General features: G+C 39.5%; 1 pseudogene; it reads right to left on the reverse strand.

Annotated features, from left to right (window-relative positions):
- Positions 1-23,436, reverse strand: part of LOC122238061 — a 111,513-nt pseudogene that overhangs the window by 75,138 nt on the left and 12,939 nt on the right.

Genomic DNA, 23,436 nt, shown 5'->3' on the forward strand with positions numbered 1-23,436 from the left:
TTTCATTTCACCACTGACAATACCAGAATTCAGTATTGTCTGACTTTGGGTATCAGGAGAATGCAGGCCTCATAAAATTGGTTGGAGAGTTTTTCTTCCCCACGTTTTTAAGAGTATATGTAAAATTTATATTATTTCTTCTTTAAAACCTTGCTGGTTTCCCCCAGTGAGGTCATCTGAACTGAGGCACACTTTGAAATCCAGAAGGTTATACATCCAATTAGTTAGCAGCTTTTCTCATATTTCCATACACGTTATTTCTATTACATTATAGAATTCTCATATTTATGGTTTGGGCATTAAATGGGAATAGGATTTTTTGCTCTTTGCCCACCTTGTTGAAGAGAGATGGGAAGTTGGCGAAGATATGTTTGAACTGAGTAAACCTTTTTAGTTAACACAGAATTCTTTATCTTTATCCTTTTTTTTTTTTTTTTTTAATCCCCACTGCCAAAAGAAGCTGACTGGTTGGCACTGGGTATTTCTCTTAGCTAGCATTACCAGATCCTAATTTTGATCAGGAAGCATATATACCAGTCTACTAAAATGAACCTAATAGAAGTATTACAGGAAGAAGGCACTGACATGATGTAACTTATGTTACCTTTCTACCCTCCTTCCCTACTCTCCCATTCATGAATCTGGCATTCAGTTCACATGCCCCCAATGCCCTGAAACTGCTTTGGACTTTCTCGCCTTTCTATGGTCATATTTTGTTGCCCTGAAATAGACTTCTTGCTTCTCGCTGCCTGTTGAAATCTGTCTTTGAGGTCCAGCTGAAATTTCATCTCTCTGAGAAAAACCTGGAGGCAACTAAAGCCGGGAGTGAGTTTTGCCTCCTCTCGGCTGTCGGAGACCTTGGTTGTGCCGTCTGATGGTCACGTGTTGTCTGTTGCTGTTCATTATGTTTTCATTTTTAGTTCGTTTTTGAGGGCAGGGATCATACCTATTAAATTTTATCTCAGTGATAAGCAGAGTGGCACAGAGTGGAGGTTCAATAAACTCTGTTCAAACTCTAGAGGAGAGTGATTAGTGAACAGCTAATTTGGCCCAGATACATACAAGACCGGATTTCACCGATAAGCAGTGTTACCTCGATTTAAGTATGGACAGCACCAGCTGAACTAACAATGTTGCCGAACGGAAGTTCTTCCTGTCCTGCTTGAGTACCATAATACTGACGGTTTGTTTTAGTCCAGTCATTGTATTCCACATGTGGGTATTTATAAAGCCCTCAAGATTTCCATTTTTAAAAAGTAAGGTAAACTTTTCTCCTTTCTGTTTTTGTTAACACTATTTCTTTGCTCACTACCTTTTTATTTCTTTTCCATCGAGTACTAAAGCAATTGCCAGTTGAGCTCCTTGTCAAAACAATCACAAGTGGACTCAGTCTGAACTGATGAGCTTTTATGGGTTTTTTTGCAAATCCTCCTGGTGCGGATTTAAGACATGAATATTTGAGGCTTTGTTTCACAGGAAATCGAAAAACTTGTCTCATGAACCTAGGGCTGAAAATTGAATTTACTGCCAGTAAATAAAGGTAAACTCCCCACCTTCGCCTTATGGCCACCTCCCAGAATGTGAAATACAATATGTGTTTAAGATATGTTTGTTAGGTGAAGTGTAGAAACCTGAGATTTTTTTTTTTTTTTTTAAATGGCAAGATGCCAATCTTTTTTTTTTTTTTTTAATTTTTTTTTTCAACGTTTTTTATTTATTTTTGGGACAGAGAGAGACATAGCATGAACGGGGGAGGGGCAGAGAGAGAGGGAGACACAGAATCGGAAACAGGCTCCAGGCTCCGAGCCATCAGCCCAGAGCCTGACGCGGGGCTCGAACTCACGGACCGCGAGATCGTGACCTGGCTGAAGTCGGATGCTTAACCGACTGCGCCACCCAGGCGCCCCAAACCTGAGATTTTGTAAGTGATTTATCGAACGTCACATCTGCGGAAGATGTGACGTGCTCTCAAAATTCTTTTTCTTCGTTCTTATCTCTTTGTAGGTATATCTTAATAATGAAGCTTAGGCTGGAGGATAACAACCCACTTTTGACAGGTCATTCTAGGCATATGGAATGAAGCCAGTGGTTCAATTACCGAAGTGGAGATGTGTCTAATTAGACTCATTTCGTCTTCAAGGTCCTCAATCATCTTAGATGACTTATGACGTATTGCAGTTGGAACCTCAGAGTTTCCAAAGGTTAAAAGCACTGATGATGTTCAATTAAAACTTCTCATGTTTTAAAAATTGAATAATACACAAATTAAGCTTCTTACAATAATGTGGTAGCACTGCTGAGGAAGCTAATTTAAGCTTCCCAATAATCTTAAAAAAATTTTTTTTAACGTTTATTTATTTTTGAGACAGAGAGAGACAGAGCATGAACGGGGGAGGGGCAGAGAGAGAGGGAGACACAGAATCGGAAACAGGCTCCAGGCTCTGAGCCATCAGCCCGGAGCCTGGCGCGGGGCTCGAACTCACGGACCGCGAGATCGTGACCTGAGCCGAAGTCGGACGCTTAACCGACTGAGCCACCCAGGCGCCCCAAAGCTTCCCAATAATCTTGAATCGGCTGCCTATTGGGGAAGAACCTGAAATTTACAAGTTCGATTAACAAATTAATACAAAGAAATTCGGAATTGTTTCTAATTCACCCTTGTTCCTAAGAAAAGCTAATTATTATGTGACACTTAGAGGACCTCTTTATTTTTGGAAAGCACTTTTATATGCCTTATCTCACTCAACACATCGTAATTGAATGTGGGTCTTATGTATTAAAGTGGAAATGAAATAAGAACATTTTCTTTAGATTTGTAAGACCAAATGTTAAGCAACTCATCAACTGGAAAGGATCTAACACGTTGCTGTGGTGAAATTCTATGTGGATCCTCTCCTTTCATAAAGCAGAAGTTCACATAGGCAATAGTCCGACACAAAGTTAATTTATCCAAAACATGTTTAGAGGGATCTTCTTTCATCGTTTAATTTAAGTAGGATTGATTAGTTTGCTGTAATGTGAATTCTAATGTCTTAGTAGCTTGGCATATTGCCACCCATGAAGTGGTTCCTGATCAGCTGCCCTTCTTTTGGGTCAGTCATTCAAGGATCCAGTTTCCTTCCACCTGTGGCTTTGCCATCCTCTAAGGCCTCAGATCACTTTGGTGTATGGGTGTAAAAGAAGGCAAAGAAAGCCCGTCTACTTCTTAACCGCATTGGCCTCATCATTTCTTCTCCCAGCCCATTATCAAGAACTAGAACATGTAGACATTCTGGGTATCCCAGAAGAAATCAGACTTGGTCAACAGCTAGCCCACATATGCCATATATTATATTATATTATATTATATTATATTATATTATATTATTTTATTTTACTTTATTTTATTTTATTATTTTTAAAAAATATTTATTTTTGAGAGAGAGAGAGAGAGAGAGAGAGAGAGAGAGAGAGACAGAGTCTGAGCAGGGGAGGGGCAGAGAGAGAGGGAGACATAGAATCCGAAGCAGGCTCCAGGCTCTGAGCCGTCAGCACACAGCCTGATGCGGGGTTCGAACTCACGGACAGTGAGATCGTGACCTGAGCTGAAGTCAGATGCTTAAGTGACTGAGCCACCCAGGTGCCCCTGCCATATTTTATTTTGGAGTTACTCAAAAAATATTTTTTATTCCACATAAACCTCTTTTATGTACCATCAGATATCTGAAACTTTCTCAAGTAGAATCAATTTTTGAAAATTTGACTTGAAATTATGGTTGGCAATGAGAACTACAGTCACAGAGGAAGATCAGAGACAGACATGATGCTAGGGGTGTATTGACATAATGAAATATAAGACTATGACTTTGGCTCAACAAGGCAGGCCGACCCCCAAAGTTATTAAAGTGCTACTAAAAAATTAGGACAAACCAACAAACAGCAAACAAGAACAAAACAAAACAAAGCCAAATGGAATTATCTAACAAAGGGCTTGGGTGGTGGACTGTTAGTCGAGAAGATATTTCAACAGTTTTGTGGAAGATGGAAAGAAGGTGGAGGACACATGGCTGATAAAGTAGGGTGAAAAAATTGGGGTCTGAAATATTATGGACGTGATGGGGTCAGTGGAGGCAGGAGCAGCTCTCCTTTGCAGAGCTGTTGAACAGTGATTTTCAAAGTGAGGTTCTCATACCCTCAGCATTATTGTCATATGAGCACTTGCTATAGCAATGCTAACTCTCAGGCTCTGCTTAGACCTATTGAATCAGAAGCTCCGGGGGGGCGGGGGCAGTCTGACTTGCAGCACTGCTTAATAAAGAATTACACACTCTGACACTTATGAGTCCTGGCCACCTGCTAATGGCTCTAAAGTGAAGTCTGATGGTGGATTTTCTGCTTATGTAAACAGATCAATTAGCATGAGGTAAGCTTGGAATATTACAGGTAAAAGGCAAAGAAAAACTTATACAAAAAACTGACCCTAGCAGAAATTAAGATAATTCAACTCTCGATCCGTGAAATAACTCAGTGCTCTCAGAGAGATTTAAGAAGATATCCTTTCTAACAAATAATATCAGATGAACCTTGAAAAATTAGTAAGAGACAAAGAATTAGAGTTTTGCAATTAAAAACAGTAAAAGTGTATCAATTCCAATTTGTAATTGGAATATAAGTTTTGTGAAATTTTACTAGCTACGGAAAAATAGACACGTAGAAAGAGAACATGCATGAAAAAAAAAATGAGAGACATAAAGGATGGAAACCGGAGGTAAACATTTGACTAAGAGGACATACAGAGAAAATAGAAGGGAACTATAGAATAAATACTGAAAGAAATGTAAAGAGCTGAAGTTTAAGAGCCTTCAGATGAAAAGGGTTCAGTGGGGAATGTAGAACAGCACAAATTACAAAAAGATCTACACCTAGACAAATCACTTTGAAATTTTAGAACGCTGAGGTAAAGGAAAGATTCCAGAAGCTCCCAGACGGGGCGCCTGGGTGGCGCAGTCGGTTGGGCGTCCGACTTCAGCCAGGTCACGATCTCGCAGTCCGTGAGTTCGAGCCCCGCGTCAGGCTCTGGGCTGATGGCTCGGAGCCTGGAGCCTGTTTCCGATTCTGTGTCTCCCTCTCTCTCTGCCCCTCCCCCGTTCATGCTCTGTCTCTCTCTGTCCCAAAAATAAATAAATGTTGAAAAAAAAAAATTAAAAAAAAAAAAAAAAGAAGCTCCCAGAGAGGAAAAACCAGATCACAATACAAAAGAATGTTAACTTCACATCTGCAATACTGAATACTACAAGGAAGTGGAGAAGTGCTTTCAAAGCTCTGAGAGAAAATCATTTTCAAAGATGTTTTCAAAATACCAAGTCAGATTCAATCTGGATAAGTAAAAAATAAAGGCATTTATAGAAACTAAGGACTTTACTTCCAAGGCAATGTTTCTTAGGTCGTTACTTCTTGAGGATTTACTTTAGCAAAATGAGGAGAGTACGTATGAGTCAGAAGACATGGAATCCAAGGAAAGGCAGCTTCTGGGTAGGTGAGAAAGGCACGAGTCCCAAGATGGCGGCTTGGCAGCAGTCTGGAGAATGATAATCCGGACAAAAGTAAGAGAACAGAGGCCCCAGGAGGAAAGCATCTAGCAAAAAATGGCATACCATAGATTTGATATTATCCTCAAGAAGACAGAACTACTTAAGAATGTAATAAAGGCAAGCAATGTAAAAGGATAAGAAGACAATTAAAAACTCTGGAAAAATGAAAAGTTACACAAAAGAGCAAAACAAAGCATAATCAATTATTGACTCTGCAGTGAATCGTACCTAGAGAGGAATAACAAACAAAACATGACTCCCTGACTTTCTGCTTCTATAATGAAACTATAAATAAAGCACAGAAAACAGTTATGGCCTTGGAAAGAACGAAAATATTATCAAACTTGACAGCTTAAAGGCAAGAGATGTTGCTACAAAAAGAAATATAATGGTGAACATTTATTTCAAGTTACAAATGCAATTTTAACAGAAAGCCAAAAAGCAGGAAAAGAATCATATTAGCAGGAAGCAGGGAAGGCCTGGGATGAGAAAAGAGAATTAAATCTCATGTCAGCATAAGAAGTCAACAGATGCTATGTCAAATTAATGTATCAAGAAATATAGTAAAAAAGTAGATTATTTAGACTGAAAGTGATCATCACAAATATAATTTTAGAAATAGTAGTGTGCTCCCTGTAAGAAAAACTAGAGACTGAGAGGCATGGGGCAAGAGAGTTTTGTCTTCCATTTGAATCTATTTGATTTGATTTTTCAGGTCATATGAATGCACCCATTTGGTAAAAAATTTAAAACGTGGAAACACTGATTTTTTCTTAGTTTGTGTAAGGGATGCTGTTGGTTGTATACTCACTATTTATTCCCCCACCTTCCTGTAGGTAGAGCTCCAGATTTGTTTGTACAGCTGTTTCCTCCATGCATCTGTGGCTGTAGGAGAGGTGACTTTATCTCCAATCGTAAGGCACATTCTTATTCACCTAAATTACAGCAATTCCATTTCTCTAGTTAGATGACTGGATTGAGGTTATTCATGTGATCTAGTTCTGGCCGAAGAGATAAGAGGTATATATGTTGGCTGCTTTTGCGAAAAGATTCCTTGTCTTCTAAAGGTACAAGGGAAAAAGTATTTTTATTCCTAGATGTGAGCCCTGAAACTGTGCAGGTGAATCTGGAAGCCCCGAGGGCAGCTAGCCTGGAAACGAAACAGAGGTGCTGAGGATGTTCCAACAGAATGACGGAAAGGACCTGGGTCTTTGATGAAATTCCTGAAATAATGAAACCATCTACTCAGCAATTCTCTGAAATTATGGAGCCATTCCTTCCAAGGACTCCTTATCGGATGTAATAATTTTCCTTGTGTTAAGCTATCTTGAATGTGATATTCTGTTAAAGGCCTCCTCCTACATATACCTAGTAGATGCACACTATTAAGACTGGATCTCTTCCTGAGCTATGAAGTTTGGAGATTATATAAGGTGTAGGGGTATGGTTAGTGTATCCATGGATTTTTAGGATGATAAAATAAGAATAAATGTCAAAATGTCCATAAACTCAGAACATCATAGATTTAACGTATCTGCATTTACCATAAACTACATATCCATTATAATTTAAAATGTGCTCAACAAGAATCCTTAGAATTTAACATCTGGGAGAAAGGAAATGATCAATCATTGCCACCTAATATGATTGAAACACCGTAAATTACTTCTGCACACATTATCTCCTTAAAATCCCCATAACAATCCTAGGAATTGGAGTTTTGGTTTAAAACAGCTGACACCCTTTCATATCCATGGCTAAGCTAACGTAATGGAACAGAGAGCATCTGATAGCCAGATGTCAAATTTTATAGGCCTACCTGGGAATCAGGGCATTTGGCTAAGCCACAACTGACTTTGAGACAAGTTTTCTCAAAGATTTCATAAGCTTCAAAACCCACAATACCTTTTCAAGTTCTCTTCTGATTCTTTTACCACCATACGAAATAGGTAATCATCCACATTTTTTAAAAATTTTTTACATTTTATTTATTTTTCATAGGCAGAGAGAGACAGAACACGGGTGGGGGAGGGGCGGAGAGAGAGGGAGACGCGGAATCCGAAGCAGGTTCCAGGTTGTGAGCGGCCAGCACAGAGCCCCACGCGGGACTCGGACTCCCAAACCACGAGATCATGACCTGAGCCACAAGTCGGACGCTTAACCGACTGAGCCACCCAGGTGCCCCGGAAATCATCCACATTTGCATGCAAGGGTAGGAGTGTGTGACACAGAAGAACCTTGCCAGAAAGAAGAGTTTGCTGCTGAAACGTTTCACAGCAGTTCTGAGAAGTTTCTGACCTCTTCTTATTCAATGGCCTCGGCTGGTACTTTGATATCCTCAATGGGCCATGGCCACCATCGTCGGTGTCCTAGGCAAAACTTCAAAAACCCTGGGTGTAGGTAAATTAGCTGTTGAAAGCGTACAGCTGTTCTGGGCATTCAAAGCCCTCCTGCCTTTAGTGAGAGCAAATTAGAGGATAAGATTTTCCTGAATGCTCAGTCCACTTATAAGTATTATCAAACTTGTAACGTGTAAGGTGATAGTGGCCTTGTACTTTTGCACTTTGTAGTTGAAAGTGGGAATAAAGAATTAGCTCCAGTTTAGGAATCAAACCCAAGTTTCCTTACCACCGAAATCCACGTGCTTGCCAGTATCCCACTTTGTGCAAAGTTTCCGTGTGATGAAACCAAACCAGACAAATCGTTTTCGAGGTTTTCGAGGGAGGGAGGAGGCGTGGAGGCTTTCAGGCACAGGTCCCAAGAACGTGCTTTTTCAAGATGTTTTGGAAGAGGTTCAAGAACACGTGGATTGGAATTGGGTTCTAGGGCCTCCCCTAACAATGTGATTGGACGCTTTTAAATGAGGGCCATATTAAAAACACTCTTGGGATTATCAAGGAGGCGACAAGCTCAAATTTTTGCACCCTCTCTTACTGAAAAAACTCAACTTGAACCCAAATTTTGTAGGTCACAGACTTGAGTCTTCATATTAACTCATGCCGACTCCCTAGCAGATTAGCTGCTCCCAAGTATGTTGGTGCTGATGGTTCCGCCATTGTAGGAACAGGGATACTTACCTCTTCCAATGAAAAGTTAGGATCAAAACTGATGACTCAGGAACTTTCAGAAATTCTTTCTTTCTTTCTTGACTTTTTATTGCCTAGGCTGTCACAAAATATTCTCCTCTTCCTACATAGCTAATAGGAACCTGAATAGAAGCCATCTTCCAGATAACAGCCAGAGGAGAGAATTGTAATTTGGCACCAGCATTGATGGAGATAGTCTGAGATTTATGGTTTTGGCAAGTGGAGGCCAAGGAAAAATTAAGATATTTCAGTTTGGGGAAAACAGATTTTTTGGTAAGTTTCCTCAGGCAGTTAATTTGTGTTTGACAGATTGTTCTCAAAGTGATGGAGACGAATAGAAATAACTTTACCCAGAATGGCCTTTTTTTCTGAGGTGTGTTCTTTTTAATGTCTCAGTTTATAGGGCCTGGAATCTTTAGAATTTGGTAAAAGACCTAAGCAGAGATGTTCTGCTGAGTATTCAAGACTCTTGTTTTTACATAGGGTGTCACTTTTCTTGAAGTCAAAGTGCTATCAAATCTCCGGTGTAATGAGTTTTCATAGGCAAGAAATCAATTCCTTGCATAGAGGTGAAAGTATCAATAGGTTTCTTAATTTTTGGATGGGCAAACTGAAGTACCATAACTCAATATCTCACTAATTGTAAGAATTAGAGCCATGTGTAAGATCCCAGTCTCCTCAATTCTGGCTCATACGTGGTTACCCAAGATGGCCGTTTCTTTGTATTTCCAAATCAGACAAGGTCATTGAGCTGCTATATCTAAGGTCACTGCTTCAGCATTCTTTGGAAGACAGGCTTCAGTTATTTGCCATAATGTGTCGAGCCAGGTAGATCTGCGTGTTCAGCCTAATTTTGAAGCTTTCAACCAGAGTGAGAAATTTACCAAAGGGGATTCTCAGGTGTTTTTTACTTCCTACTGGTATCTCCACATTTTCGTTAACCCTCTGTTCTCCAAGTTACTGCCAGCATGGTGGTGGGCACCAAGGTAGGAAAAATAATAAGAGTAACGACATTTGCTCTTGACAACTTTTCTGTTTTTCCGGAACTCTGGCCAGCTGATTTAAATGGAATCTCCTTCTTTTTCTTAGTATTTCTACTACCCCTCTGACTCCCCTTATGTTCTCTGATTGACACACTATGGGTACTAATAGAAAGTGTGAGATGTTTATTTAAAAAACATCTGAAGCTTCTGATTTTTTTTTTTTTGGTTGTTATTTTCCCTTATTCCTCATGTGGCTAGGAAGTCGGAAGGGAAGAAGGATGTTTTCATGGACAGAGAGAATTCCAGTGATGACGCCAAAGCTTACAGCTTATCAGTGAGGCTTACTCTCATACTAATTTTCTCACCTTTGTAGACTGAATTATTGCCTTTTAGCTTGCGCTCTTTAAGAAAATGCTATCTAAGAAGATAACGAATAAATTAAGAGTGGTAGTGGTAATTTGTATTTGGTATGGGCTGCTGTTTGTGTTCCCTCACTATTTGTATGTTGAAATTCTATCCCCTAAGAAGATGGTATTAGGAGGTGGGGGTCTTTGGGAGGTGATTAGGTCATGAGGACAGAGCCCTTATGAATAGGATTAGTAGTGCCCTTCTTAGAAAAGAGGACCCACACAATTTGGGCACCCCTTCCACCACTTAAGGACATAGAGAGTGAGAATGTGCCATCTATGAAGCAGAAAGTTGCTCTCATAGAATCTGCTGGAAACTTGATCTTGGACTTTCTAGCTCCAGAACAGTTGAAAATAAATTTATGTTGTTTATAAGCTACCCAGTCTATGGTATTTTTTAATAGTAGCACAAACGGATTAAGTCAGTATTGTAAAAGACTAAATTTTTTAAGACTAAGACTTGGGCAGAAACAGATAGACAATGAATAAATTTGTTTTCCAAGATGAGGTTGTGTTAGTTCTTAAATAATTAAATATTTAGGAAGACAAGAGTGAGTAGATAATGAAGAATGGTAATATGGCTAAAAAAAACATAGCCAAAAGAAGTGATGAGCTAAGAAAAATCATACCCTTTAAGATAAAGTTTCTTTAAAAAGATAATATAGATTTCCAATAACAACAGCTTTTAACAAATTATTTATTGTTTAATTTACATCCAAGTTAGTTAGCATACGGTGCAACGATGATTTCAGGAGTAGATTCCTTAATGCCCCTTGCCCATTTAGCCCATTCCCCCTCCCACACCCCCTCCAACCACCCTCTTTTTGTTCTCCATATTTAAGAGTCTTCTATGAAAATAACACAGCATTTAAGGACACATTTTAACTAATGAATCAACTGCATATGTTTAGTAAATGTCAATCATGATTTTGCTTTGTGCTGTTCCATGTATTGAGAAGAACACAAAGTAAATGCAAGTTATCAAGCCTTTGAGAAACTTCCATTCTAGCTGAGGAGGCGTGATATTATACAAGCAACAATTAAGGCAAAACAATTAAGGCTGAAGTCCAGGGCTCCATTGTGTAAAACAATTCCCAAGCGCTGTTAGTGTTTCATACATGAAAAGATTAAATCAGTAAGGATCCATTCGAGCATGACAGCCCCATGGAAGAAATAGGAATAAGTTCTTACATTTATTTTAAACTTTGATATTTTAAGGTCAACCAAATCAAGCGAATGGAAACTGTGGATTTCTTTTTTTTTAATTTTATTTATTACTTTTTTAATATACTTTGTTGTCAAATTGGTTTCCATACAACACCCAGTGCTCATCCCAACAGGTGCCCTCCTCAGTGCCCATCACCCACTTTCCCCTCTCTCCCACCCCCCATCAACCCTCAGTTTGTTCTCTGTATTTAAGAGTCTCTTACGGTTGGCCTCCCTCCCTCTCGGTTTTTTTTATTCCCTTCCCCTCCCCCATGGTCTTCTGTTAAATTTCCCAAGATCTACGTATGAGTGAAAACATATGGTCATTGTCTTTCTCTGACTGACTTATTTCACCTAGCATAATACCCTCCAGTCCCATCCACATTGCTGCAAATGGCAGGATTTCATTTTTTCTCATTGCCGAGTAGTATTGAATGGAAACTGGATTTCTATGATAGATGTTCAAATACATGAAGTGAAATGATTTTGTACAGTCTCCTCTTACTTTCGTAGTACGCTTCTTTAGTTTTCGTTTAAAGCGTAGAGGAGAAAGAACCAGATGGGAGATCCGGAGGAATGGAGGAAGAAAGGCCTTTTAAACATCCTGGAGGAATTGTCTATTCGCCTTCAATAATGATCAGACAGAATATACTCTAACGGCAAATCAAAGGATAATTTTCACTCTGTCATTTCCATAAACTCTACTATGTAATTATCTTGCATTCCTTCTGCATATTAAAGTCAAATTTGATTAAAAGAGGAGGCATCAACTGGTTCACAGAGACTGTCCAAGGTATTTTAATGAGGGTTTTTCACAGCTTCCCTCCAATACTTCCTCCTATTATGTATCCCTACTTGACTTCCAAGGAGAGAAAGAAAGAAAGAAAGAAAGAAAGAGGAAAGGAAAGGAAAGAAGGAAAGGAAAGGAAAGAAGGAAAGGAAAGGAAAGGGAAGGGAAGGGAAGGGAAGGGAAGGGAAGGGAAGGGAAGGGAAGGAAAGGAAAAGAAAGGGAAGGAAAGGAAAAGAAAGGAAAGGGAAGGGAAGGAAAGAAAAGAAAGAAATCAGGCTTTTTGGTTTCTTTCTGATCTATCAAAGGCCAACAATGAAACATCAGGACTCTCTGGATGCTATTAACTTTAGAAGGCTTTTGTATGAGGTCATCAGGGATTGATTTTCCTTTTTTGTAAGGTTAGCTCTTACCCAAGGTTTTCTTTACTTCCCACCACACTGTGTTCCTTAAGTCTTTCCATGCACTGGTCTTATCTTCCCTACCAAATTATGAGTGCTTTTAGGGCAGGGACACTTTTCATGTAATTCTCTACCTCCTTTCCTCAGCATCTCAGGGATGGCCCTGTTCATCATAGATACTCGATGGACCTTTGTTAAAGTAATGGGTGATATGAAAGCCAGCTCATATGCCTTCAGGGAGATGTCTAACTAAAATGTAGTTAATGGAGTACAAATAATCGATCATAAGTGAGACACAATAAGTTAGTAATTCCCACCTAAAAACATGTTCCCAAGTCTTATGATTTTGTGATTAATTTTTAGAGCCCTGAGGCATGGCCCTACCCTTGTAAGTGGTGGAGTTTTCTTTCCCCTGAAGGAACAGGGCATTCCCACTGGCTGTCATTCTAAAAATAAGGCAAGAGATGAGGCAAGCCTGGAGATTGAAAGAGGTAAAGAGCTTCCTACACAACTTCTTGGTCCTGGCTCTCTGGTGGAAAGGCCTGGAATCGGTCCTGTGGTAGGAGCTTGCTACCTACCCCTCACCAGAGGGAGGAGAGAAGCATGGCCAAGTCTCCACTGGCGGCAATGATGGTGGTAGTAGAAGCTGTAGTAGCAAGTAGTAAATAGATCTTTTGGAAGCATCAGGAAGCAATGTAGTCCTACAGGAAACTCTGAAGAAACAGGAAGGAGGACCGAACCTCTCAGCTGAAGAGCCGTGTCCTTCCAGGGGGAATGAAAAGACAGCTGGTTTCTGAGCACAGCATTTGGACCTGGGTGTTGACATTGTGTCTTAGGGAAAATGGCCCTGTGCATTTTTGCTTAAGAATGGAATGCTGTGAGGGGTGCCTGGGTGGCTCAGTCGGTTAAACGTCCGACTTCGGCTCAGGTCACGATCGCGGGGTCCGTGAGTTCCAGCCCCGCGCCGGGCTCTGGGCTGATGGCTCAGAGCCTGGAGCCTGCTTCCGATTCTGTGTCTCCCTCTCTCTCTCTGCCCCTCCCCCATTCATGCTCTGTCTCCCTCTGTCTCAAAAAGAAATAAAACGTTAAAAAAAAAAATTAAAAAAAAAAAGAATGGAATGCTGTGATGATTCAGTTTTGTGTCAGCCTGATGGGCTAAGAGATGCCTAGAGAGCTGGTAAAACATTATTTTGGGTGTGTCTGTGAGGGTGTCTCCAGAAGAAATTAACATTTGAATTTCTTAGCAGACTGAATGAAAAAGGTCATCAGCCTGAGTGGACATCATTCAATTCATTGAGGACCCAAATAGAATAAGAAAGTGGAAGGAGGGAAGATTTGCCATCTTTCCTTGATCTTGGAGAGCTACTTTCTCCTGCCTTGGACACCAGAGCTTCTGGATCTCTGGCCTTCAGCCTCGGATTGGGAGTTGGGAGTTACACCATCAGCTTCCCTGTTCTCCAGCTTGCAGACAGCATCTTGTGACGTCTCTCAGCCTTCATAATTGTGTGAGCTGATTCCCATAATAAAGCGCCTGTGATATATATCCTATCGGTTCTGTTTCCCTGGAGAACCCTGACTAATACAGACTAATCCAAATACTAAGAGCTGGATCTCTTAGCCCCTTACCATTTTTCACCTATGATATTTAAGGTGACACAGAAAAGGCCGTTGCTCTTTGTTCCCTGAGGGACTATGGGAGCATTGCAGATTGGGAGATCCTATACGGGCAGTTATAGGAGCAGTGAATGAGGCACAGGGACAGCAGTCAAGGTGCTGGAAATGATCGGAATCATTTCATCAGATGTTCTGGACCGTTTGGATTTCCCAGGCCACATATCTTCAGTAAATCTACTTGAGCTCTAGAATCTGTACTTCATTAAAGTGGTGTTGCTTCCCTAGCATTCACTTGCTTAGGAGCGATTCATTTCATATACACCTGTTATTATTCTGTCAGTCCCTACCTCGCTGAATGAAAAAGTATTTTTTTCACACATGACTCCGGATTCTGTATTCCCTGTGCATGCTGAAGCTCACACTACGCTTTTTCTGAACATGCTATTTCGGGCCTTTGCCACCATGACTTTTCTTGAGGTAAAATGTTCACTGAGCGGGTAAGCATTTTACTTGCGGGTTCATGTGCAGTGGAACATATCCCAATGGCATGGACAGCCCAGGTTCCATTTTGCAGAATCCGAAGCAATTCATTTAGAGCAGTGACTTACTCGTGTGTGGAGCATTTGACTTTTAAAACCATCTGGCTTATAGTTGCAGATATAATGCAGCAGCCTTTCGATTCCCTCATCTCCCATTCTTGGAGAGGCCATGCCATTTAAATTTTTTTTTTTAACGTTTATTTATTTTTGAGACAGAGAGAGACAGAGCATGAACAGGGGAGGGGCAGAGAGAGAGGGAGACACAGAATCTGAAACAGTCTCCAGGCTCTGAGCGGTCAGCACAGAGCCCGACGTGGGGCTCGAACTCACGGACCACGAGATCGTGACCTGAGCCGAAGTCGGCCGCTCAACCGACTGAGCCACCCAGGCGCCCCGAGGCCATGCCATTTAATTTCAGAAATGGAGCGATCTTGACTGACTGCCAAGTATCAGCTTTCAGTGAACTTTTTATAATTCCACACACCTTCCCAGAGATCAGGGTTGCACGGCAAGGTTTACAGTCTTTTTGCTCTGGCTTTGGTGGTAAAACAAAAGAAACAATAGAAACATATCTGCCTAGCTTTGGTCGCTACAGTACTTTTTCTTCCAATTTTCAAAACAGGGCAAAACACAGTGTAAACCAGAAATTCTTCAGATAACTTGGCTCCTAGATCGATACGGATTTCGTTCTCTTTTTACTGCATCTGTGCTTATTTTTCTAATTAGCTTTTGCTATTTGCTCTGACCTAGGGTATGTATTTTTTAATGGGATGGGAAAATTATGTCAACTTATCATCTAAATATCTATGCAGAGGAAAACTTTGGATTGCTTTTTGGAATTATACACAGGAAAGTATTGGGAATACAGCAGAACATATTCTTGTTTTTTAAAATGTTCTGGTGTTTGTTTCGTATTGTTTTCACAGTCCTAGCTAGTTTATGTAGAAAGTTTAGGATCAGTTACACTAAAACTTAATGGGCAAGAGACATCAAATATCTGTTTAATTTCAAATTTGTTTGGTGCTGGGTTCCCATGTAATTTTCCACCTCTGGGAGGCAAGTTGCCTTGACTTACATTGTTAATCTTGCTTCTTGTATTTTCCACATTGTCTCTGTGCTCCCAACAAATGGAACCACTTCCTTTTTCCTATTTTCACACTTTTCCGTTTTGCAAACTTTCCTGCTTTTTTCGCTCCTTCTCACTTCCTCTAGCCCCTCTAAAACAGCACTTCTCACCACCTCGTTTCCACACTCCTTCTTCTTACCCCTTTTGGGATCTTAAACCACAACCTCCCCCTGGTGGCCAAGGAAATTTCTCCCTTGATGACCCATAGCATTTACTTTCCATCTTTTAAATTTTCTTTTCTTTGCTCTTGCATTATATGGTCTCTCTTTTTCTTTGTCATCTATGTATCTATCTGTCTATCTACCATCTACTATCTATATATCCATCTATCTAGGTTCATTGTTTTATCTTCTTTAATAGCTCTCGACTTTTTTACACCCTGAATCATCCTTGTATTCTCTCACTATATCTAACATGCCTTACTTATAACACCTATTCATTAAATATTTAGTGATAAGTCAATGAATGAAAATCCCTGCAGGTCATTGCTGCATAATAAATTTTTTTTCCAATACTTACGAGTTCCTGAACAGGATGCTTATAGCTGCTTCAAATTTTGCCCTTGGTTCAGGTTTTTATTCAATTATTTTCATTATATAAAGTAGGTGGGGAGTGGACTGGAAATAGTTAAGACTGGAGATATAGATGCAGAAAACACCTCTCCTTGCTCTCTCCATTTTCTTCCTTTTCATATTTATTTTATTTCTTTAACAGAACTGAAGACAGAAAATAAACTATTTTTCTGGTGCATTACAAAACTCACATTTTCTTTGCAATGGGATGAGGGTTTTCTTATATTCTAGGTCTTTCTTGAAATTTAAACATAAGACCAGTTTTCTTTGCAGCCGTTGAGCTTCTTTTAAACAAAGTTGTAACTTTGCCAAATTGCCTTAAAACATAATTTGCTTTGTATCTTTTACCACACACCACTGTGTTTGGAAAGGAAATTAGAGGTTTCAAGAGTTATTGTAAATTCTTTTGTCATAGGCGCTGAGGGATATTTTGTAGGAGAACAAGGCGGCATTGGCTTCAGAAGTGTAGGGCAGCATCATGAAATACCACAGTTTCTATTATACAGATATTATATATCAACCACTGGGAATGTCGACAATCATCGCAAAAGAAATTGTATTTTCAGTTGGCACAATCTTCAAAGAAATGAGAGTTATTATTTTAGGATTCACTATATAAGTCTATCTGATGGAAGTTGGTTATGTAGGTTGTATCATTCCAGTTAAAGCTTCATGGGCATCTTGAGGGGTTGTCTATGTACTTATGCTGAACTTTGATTCCAATAGAGGTATGAGAGTCCTTATAAGATAGTAATGCTCTTCATGCTCTGAGGAATGTGGAAGAGAGCAGGATGGGAGAAGAAAGTGTTGGATACTTGGAGAAATAGCTAGGTCAGGAGATAAGGCCCATCTGCAATCGAAAATAGGCAAGTTCACTGAATGTAGCAAGACTCTATTCCATTGTAGTCAAACAATCAGACTAAGATAAAATGAGGCAGGTCTTTGTTATGTTGGGGAATGTTGCCTGCTTTGACATTTCTAATGCTCACTGTTGGTACAGACAAGATCTTTTTGTTAGCGAATTGTATTCAAGGCAAGGAAGGTTGCAGTGGAGAGTTAAGACTCCACAAAAGCCAACTGTTTGCCAGGAACTCCTAAGTGGAAAAGGCCCTGATGGAAGGTGTATTACAAGTATCTCTCTAGACACCGAAGACTCAAACCTACAGATGAACTCCAGAGACCAAGGAAGTCCGCCTTCCCATCTCCAAATGGTTGGGAAGTATATTGAAACACTGCTAGTCATTCATTCATTCATTCATTCATTCATTCATTCTTCATTCATTCATTCTAGCATTTATTGAGCGCTTACTCTTAGCCATTTGCACGTTAAGGGTTTTGCGTACGTGGATGCATAAGACAAAATATCTCTTTGCTTTTAAGGAGCTTAACCTTTGGTGGGAGAGTGGTAGCCCGATTGTGCGAATGACCCCAGTTCTTGATCCTATCTGTATATATAGGCTTTGCCATGAGATTTTGAGTTCGTCTCCCTGAAAACATAGTCTGTTTCTATGCACGTTGATGCTGAACTTTGCCATGTGACTTGCTTTGGTCAATTGAATTTTATTTTATTACAAAGTGTTTATTATTAAAGAATAGCTGGTATGCAATGTTATAGGTGCATAACATAGTGATTCAACAATTCTATACATTACACAATGCTCATCGTAAGTGTAATTATCATCTATTACCATACAATGTTATTATAATAATATCAACTATATTCTCCATGCTATACTTTTTTCATCTCCATGAAATGGAGTTGAAATATAAGCATAATTTATATTTATAGAAAATAAACTTATTTAGGGGCGCCTGGGTGGCTCAGTCCGTTAAGCGTCTGACTTCAGCTCAGGTCATGATCTCGTGGTGAGAGTTCCAGCCCTGCGTCAGGCTCTGTGCTGACAGCTCAGAGCCTGGAGCCTGCTTCAGATTCTGTGTCTCCCTCTCTCTCTCTCTGTCCCTCCCCTGATCACGCTCTGTCTCTCGTTGTCTCAAAAATAAATAAAAACATTAAACATTTTTTTTAACATAAACTTATTTATTTTAAACTGGAAGTTTGTACCTCTTAATCCCCTTGACTTATTACACTCCTCCATTTACCCATTCCTTTCTGCCAACCATCAGTTTGTTCTCTGTATTTATGCGTTTTAGCAGATGTGAGGTACCTTAGATTTGAAAAAGGGTTTGCACTTTTTGCATCCATTTTTGCACCTTTTCCTTCAACTGTGACATTGAATCAGGGTTAGCCTCCTTGAAGGATGTAAGAGCATGTGGAACAGAGCCAAGTAATCTTAGCTGACAAGTGGTCAATTATCAGGCATGCAAATGAGCCCAGCTAAGTGCAGAAGAACTGTCTGTTCCAAGTCACCAATCACCAATCTCCAATCACAGACCAATGACCAAATAAAGGCACATAGTTTTTAATCATTGAGTGTTGATGTGGTTTGTCCCACAGTAGTATTATTGCCATAAGTACTTAATATGAGAGATATGGATAAGCAGACAATTACAGTATAGAGTAATATAGTGATAAAGGATACGACAAAATACACGCAAGGGAGACCTTGCTTCCAGAAAGATGGTGTAGTACATTTCCCTAATTCCTAGGCAAAGTACAACTAAATATTCTGGACGTTAAATAGAAAACGAACATAAGAAGGCTCAGAAAGACACAGAGGTGAAGGCAGTTGGTGATGGATCTCATCACCCCAAGGAATGATATGATGGTGGGTTGTCTGGACCCCCTTTCTGCTTCATGTATCCTGAACTGGGGGCTGAAGAAACTGGCAACCCAGAAATGTCAACAGGTGCAGACAAAAAAGCCTCAACAAAAGTCTGCTCTCCGTCCAAAGCGCCAGGAGACAGGCAGCTTAGCAAGACAGAGAACGTTTTTTAATAATAACTGCTCTACTTGGCCAAATACCGTAGTCCCATTGCCACCACTCCAACAAATCAAAAAGTTTAAACTCAAGAAAATGCACATAGGCTGCTGGGGAGCTTGCCACTGACTTTGAATTTTTCTTATTACTCCCCAGGTATTCTACTGCTTGATGTTGGGACCACAACGAGAGACTCTATCTGGGTGGATTTGGACCAACAAAGAGAGTAGTGAGAAAACATTCCAAGCAGATAGATGGCATGAGAATGTACATGGAGAGTTGGCTGTGAGTATATTTATGAGTTTTCATCCTTCTGGCTTGCTTATGATGTGATTGTTCCAACCGCTCATGTATCTCGAGTCATTCATTTAATCATTCACTTATTTTTTTCCAAGCTTATTGAGAAATAATTGGCATTTAAGAAACAAAACAAATGAACACAGGGGAGAAAAAGAGAGAATCAAACCATAAAACACAATGATAGAGAACAAACCGAGGGGTAGTGCTGGAGGGAAGGGAGGTGGGCGCTAGGCTAGATGGGTGACAGACATTAAAGAGGACACTTGTGATGAGCACTGGGTGTTATATGTAAGTGATGCATCACTAAATTTTACTCCTGAAACTGACGTTAAACGATATGGTGACTAACTGGAATTTAAATAAAAACTTGAAACTAAAAAAAAAAAAAAAAGAAATAATTGGCATTTAACATTGTGTAAATTTAAGAGATGCAACCTGATAATCTGATAATTAGATATACTTCTATATTGCAAAATAATTACTGTAATAGTGTTAGTGCCTTCGTCACTTTACTTTGTTAGCATTCTTTTGTGACGAGAACCTTTAAGATTTACTCTCATAGCACCTTTCAAGTGTGCAACACTGTCATGTCAACTATAGTCACCATGCTGCGCATTAGACTCCCAGAACTCATTTCCCTTACAACTGAAAGCTTATACCCTTCGACCAATATCTTTCCACTTATCCCACCCCCTCGCTTGTGGGAACCACTCTGTTTTTATGAATTTGGCTGTTTTGGATTCCACATATGAGTGAGATCATTTGGTATTTGTCTTTTTCTGTCTGATTTATTTCACACACAATGAACTCAAGTTCTGTCCATGTTATCCTAAATGGCAAGCATTTCTTCTTTTTTATGGCTAAATAATATTCCATTGTATATATTATACACACCACACATTCTTTACCCATTCATCTATTGATGGACACTTGGGCTGCTTCTCTATCTTGGCTATTGTAAATAATGCTGCAACAAACATAGGGATACACGTATCTTTTCGAATTAGTGTTTTGTCTTTCATTAAAAAAAATTTTTTAATGTTTATTTATTTTTGACAGAGAGAGAGGCAGAGAATGAGCCGGGGAGGGGCAGAGAGAGAGGGAGACACAGAATCCGAAGCAGGCTCCAGGCTCTGAGTTGTCAGCACAGAGCCCGACGCGGGGCTCGAACTCATGAGCTGTGAGATCATGACCTGAGCTGAAGTCGGACGCTCAACCGACTGAGCCACCCAGGCGCCCCTTGTCTTTCATTTTTGATAAAATAGTGCAATTACTGGGTTGTAGCATAGTTCTCTCTAATTTTTTGAGGAAACTCCATACTGTTATCCATAGTAGCTGCAACCATTACATGCCCAACAACAGTGCACAAAAGATTCCCTTACTCCACATTGTCATCAACGCTTGTTATTTCTTGACTGTTTGATAGTCACCATTGTTAACAGGTTTGAGGTGATAGCTTACCCCGGTTTTGATTTGCATTTCTCTGACAATTAGTGACCTTGAGCACCTTTTCATGTACTTGTCGGCCATTTTTGTTTTCTTCGGAAAAATGTCTATTCGGATCCTTTGCCCACTTTTTAACTGGGGTACTATTATTATTTGTATTTCTCCTATTGAGTTGTATAAGTTCCTTACATATGGTGGATATCATTTCCTTTTAAGATCTATAATTTGCAAATATTTCCTCCCATGCCATAGTTTACCTTCTCATTTTGTTGACTTTTATTCTGGGCAAAAGCTTTTGTAGTTTGAGGTAGTACCACCTGTTTATTTTTGCTTTTGTTGTCACATCCAAAATATCATTGCAAAGATATGACCAAATCTTGACCATATGTGTGTCAAATCTTGACCATATGTGTGTGGGTTTATTCCTGGGCTCTGGATTATGCTCCATCGGTCTATGTGTCGATTTTTACGCCAGTGCTATTCTGTTTTGATTGTGTCACTTTGTAGTATAGTTTGGAACGAGACAGTGTGAGGCCTCTAGCTTCGTTCTTTCTCAAGATTCCTTTTGTCATTTGGGGTATTTTGCGTTCCGTGTGAATTTGAGGGGTCTTTTGGTATTTGTTTGAAAAATGCCAATTTTTTACATAAATACAAAAATGCAATTTTGATAGGGACTACATTGAATCTATAGATGGCTTTGGTTCGTATGGACATTTTAGCAATATTAAGTCATCTGATCCATGAACACAGAATATCTTTCCAGATATTTGTGTTTTTTTCAAATTTTTTGGTCAATGTCATAATTTTTGGTGTCATGATCTTCATTTCTTTAGTTAAGTTTTTTCTTAATTACATATATATATATACATACATATATATATATATATATATATACATAATTTCTATTTACCCCCTTCTCCCCCTGCCTATGATTTCAATTACCTAATTTACTACCTAATACTAAAAATTTAGGAAGCCTGCAGAGGCATGGGCTACAGGGGTTATAAGAAGGCTCTATATCTAGAATGATAAGGACTGGAAAGGTAAGTTAGAACATATAAAGCTGTTCATACTCTCTTTAAGCATTTTTTCACTGAAATAAAATTTGCATACATTGCAATGCATAGAACATAAGTATACAATTTGATGAGACCAGCATAGAATAATTTCATCACCCCAGAAATTTCCCTCATTACCCCTTCCAGCCAGTTCTTACCTGACATATATAATTACCCTCCTGATATCTTTTACCATAGGCTAGTTTTGCCTTTTCCTACACACGGAAATCATATAACTGGAATCAATGAAAATGTAGGGTTTTGTGTGTGTGTGTGTGTGTGTGTGTGTCTGACTAGAGGTTGTACCAGTTTACCTTCCCACTGACAATGTTTTGTGTTCATTCCATGTTATAGAGAAAAGAACACATTTTCAAAAGAGACTTGTCTTCCAGAAAAGAAGTTTATTCCATGCAGTAGCTGATTTTTCTCTTTGCAGCTGACCATCATCTCTTGAATGTCCTTCCAAACATTCCCACGCTGTGAGCCCCGGCTCTCCAGCATGTAATTCAAAACTCAAATTCCCAGCTCCTTGGATGCTCAGGCACTAACATTGACTAAGGCTCCACCAAACAAAAATTCTCTCAGGGAATTTTAATTCAGAAGCGAGTAATGTGAATAGGATTAGCAACAAGCTCTCATTTTGTTGGCAAACGTATCTATTTTGTGGTTTTGGAATAATGTTCTGAAAAATTTAGCCTTGACTCTGTTATTCCAGGTCGCTTAGTGATTCCGTGATTCATTCCATACCCTGTGATATTCAGCTTTAACTATCTGGGAACTATCCAAGTTACTTGCAGGCAAGAACCCTAAGTAGGGTAGTACATGTGCCATGGAATTCACATGTCTTGGCTCACTCTTTCCCGCCCCTAGTATAAGCTATTATTTACTGCAATTATGCTGAGCCACAAGAACATTTTAACGTGTCTTCCAAATTATTGCAGAAGACAGATTTTGGTTTGGTAGGTGCTTTGAGTTAGACATATTTTGATACGCTTTAATTCTTTGAAAGCTGCTTATTCCTAATACGGTTTAGAATTTATTTGAGTGGTGTTACAGTCACCAAGAGAGGCAAGACTGTCTATCACAGTGCAATCTAGTAGAAATGTAATGCAAACCACATATGTAATTTACCATTTTCTAGTAGTCACACTGAAAAAATTCTTTAACTGCTGATGAATTTATATTAATAATATATTTTATTTAACCCAGTAACACGAAATGTCTCAACATATAATCAACATCAAAACTTGCGAATGAGATAATTCACGTTATTTATTTGTACAAGTTTTCAGAGCCCAGTGTGTGTTTTATACTTATGGCACATCTCCAAGTAGACCAGCCGCGTTTCAACTGCTCAATAAGCCTACCAGGGAACTGGCTGCCATACCGGATAATGCAGGGGTATCACACAGAGCATGAGCCAAGAGATTTCTAGAAGAATACTTCAGAACAGAGTAGAACT

This window comes from Panthera tigris, chromosome B1 (genome assembly GCF_018350195.1).
Source record: "Panthera tigris isolate Pti1 chromosome B1, P.tigris_Pti1_mat1.1, whole genome shotgun sequence".
In the NCBI taxonomy this organism is placed as follows: Eukaryota; Metazoa; Chordata; class Mammalia; order Carnivora; family Felidae; genus Panthera; species Panthera tigris.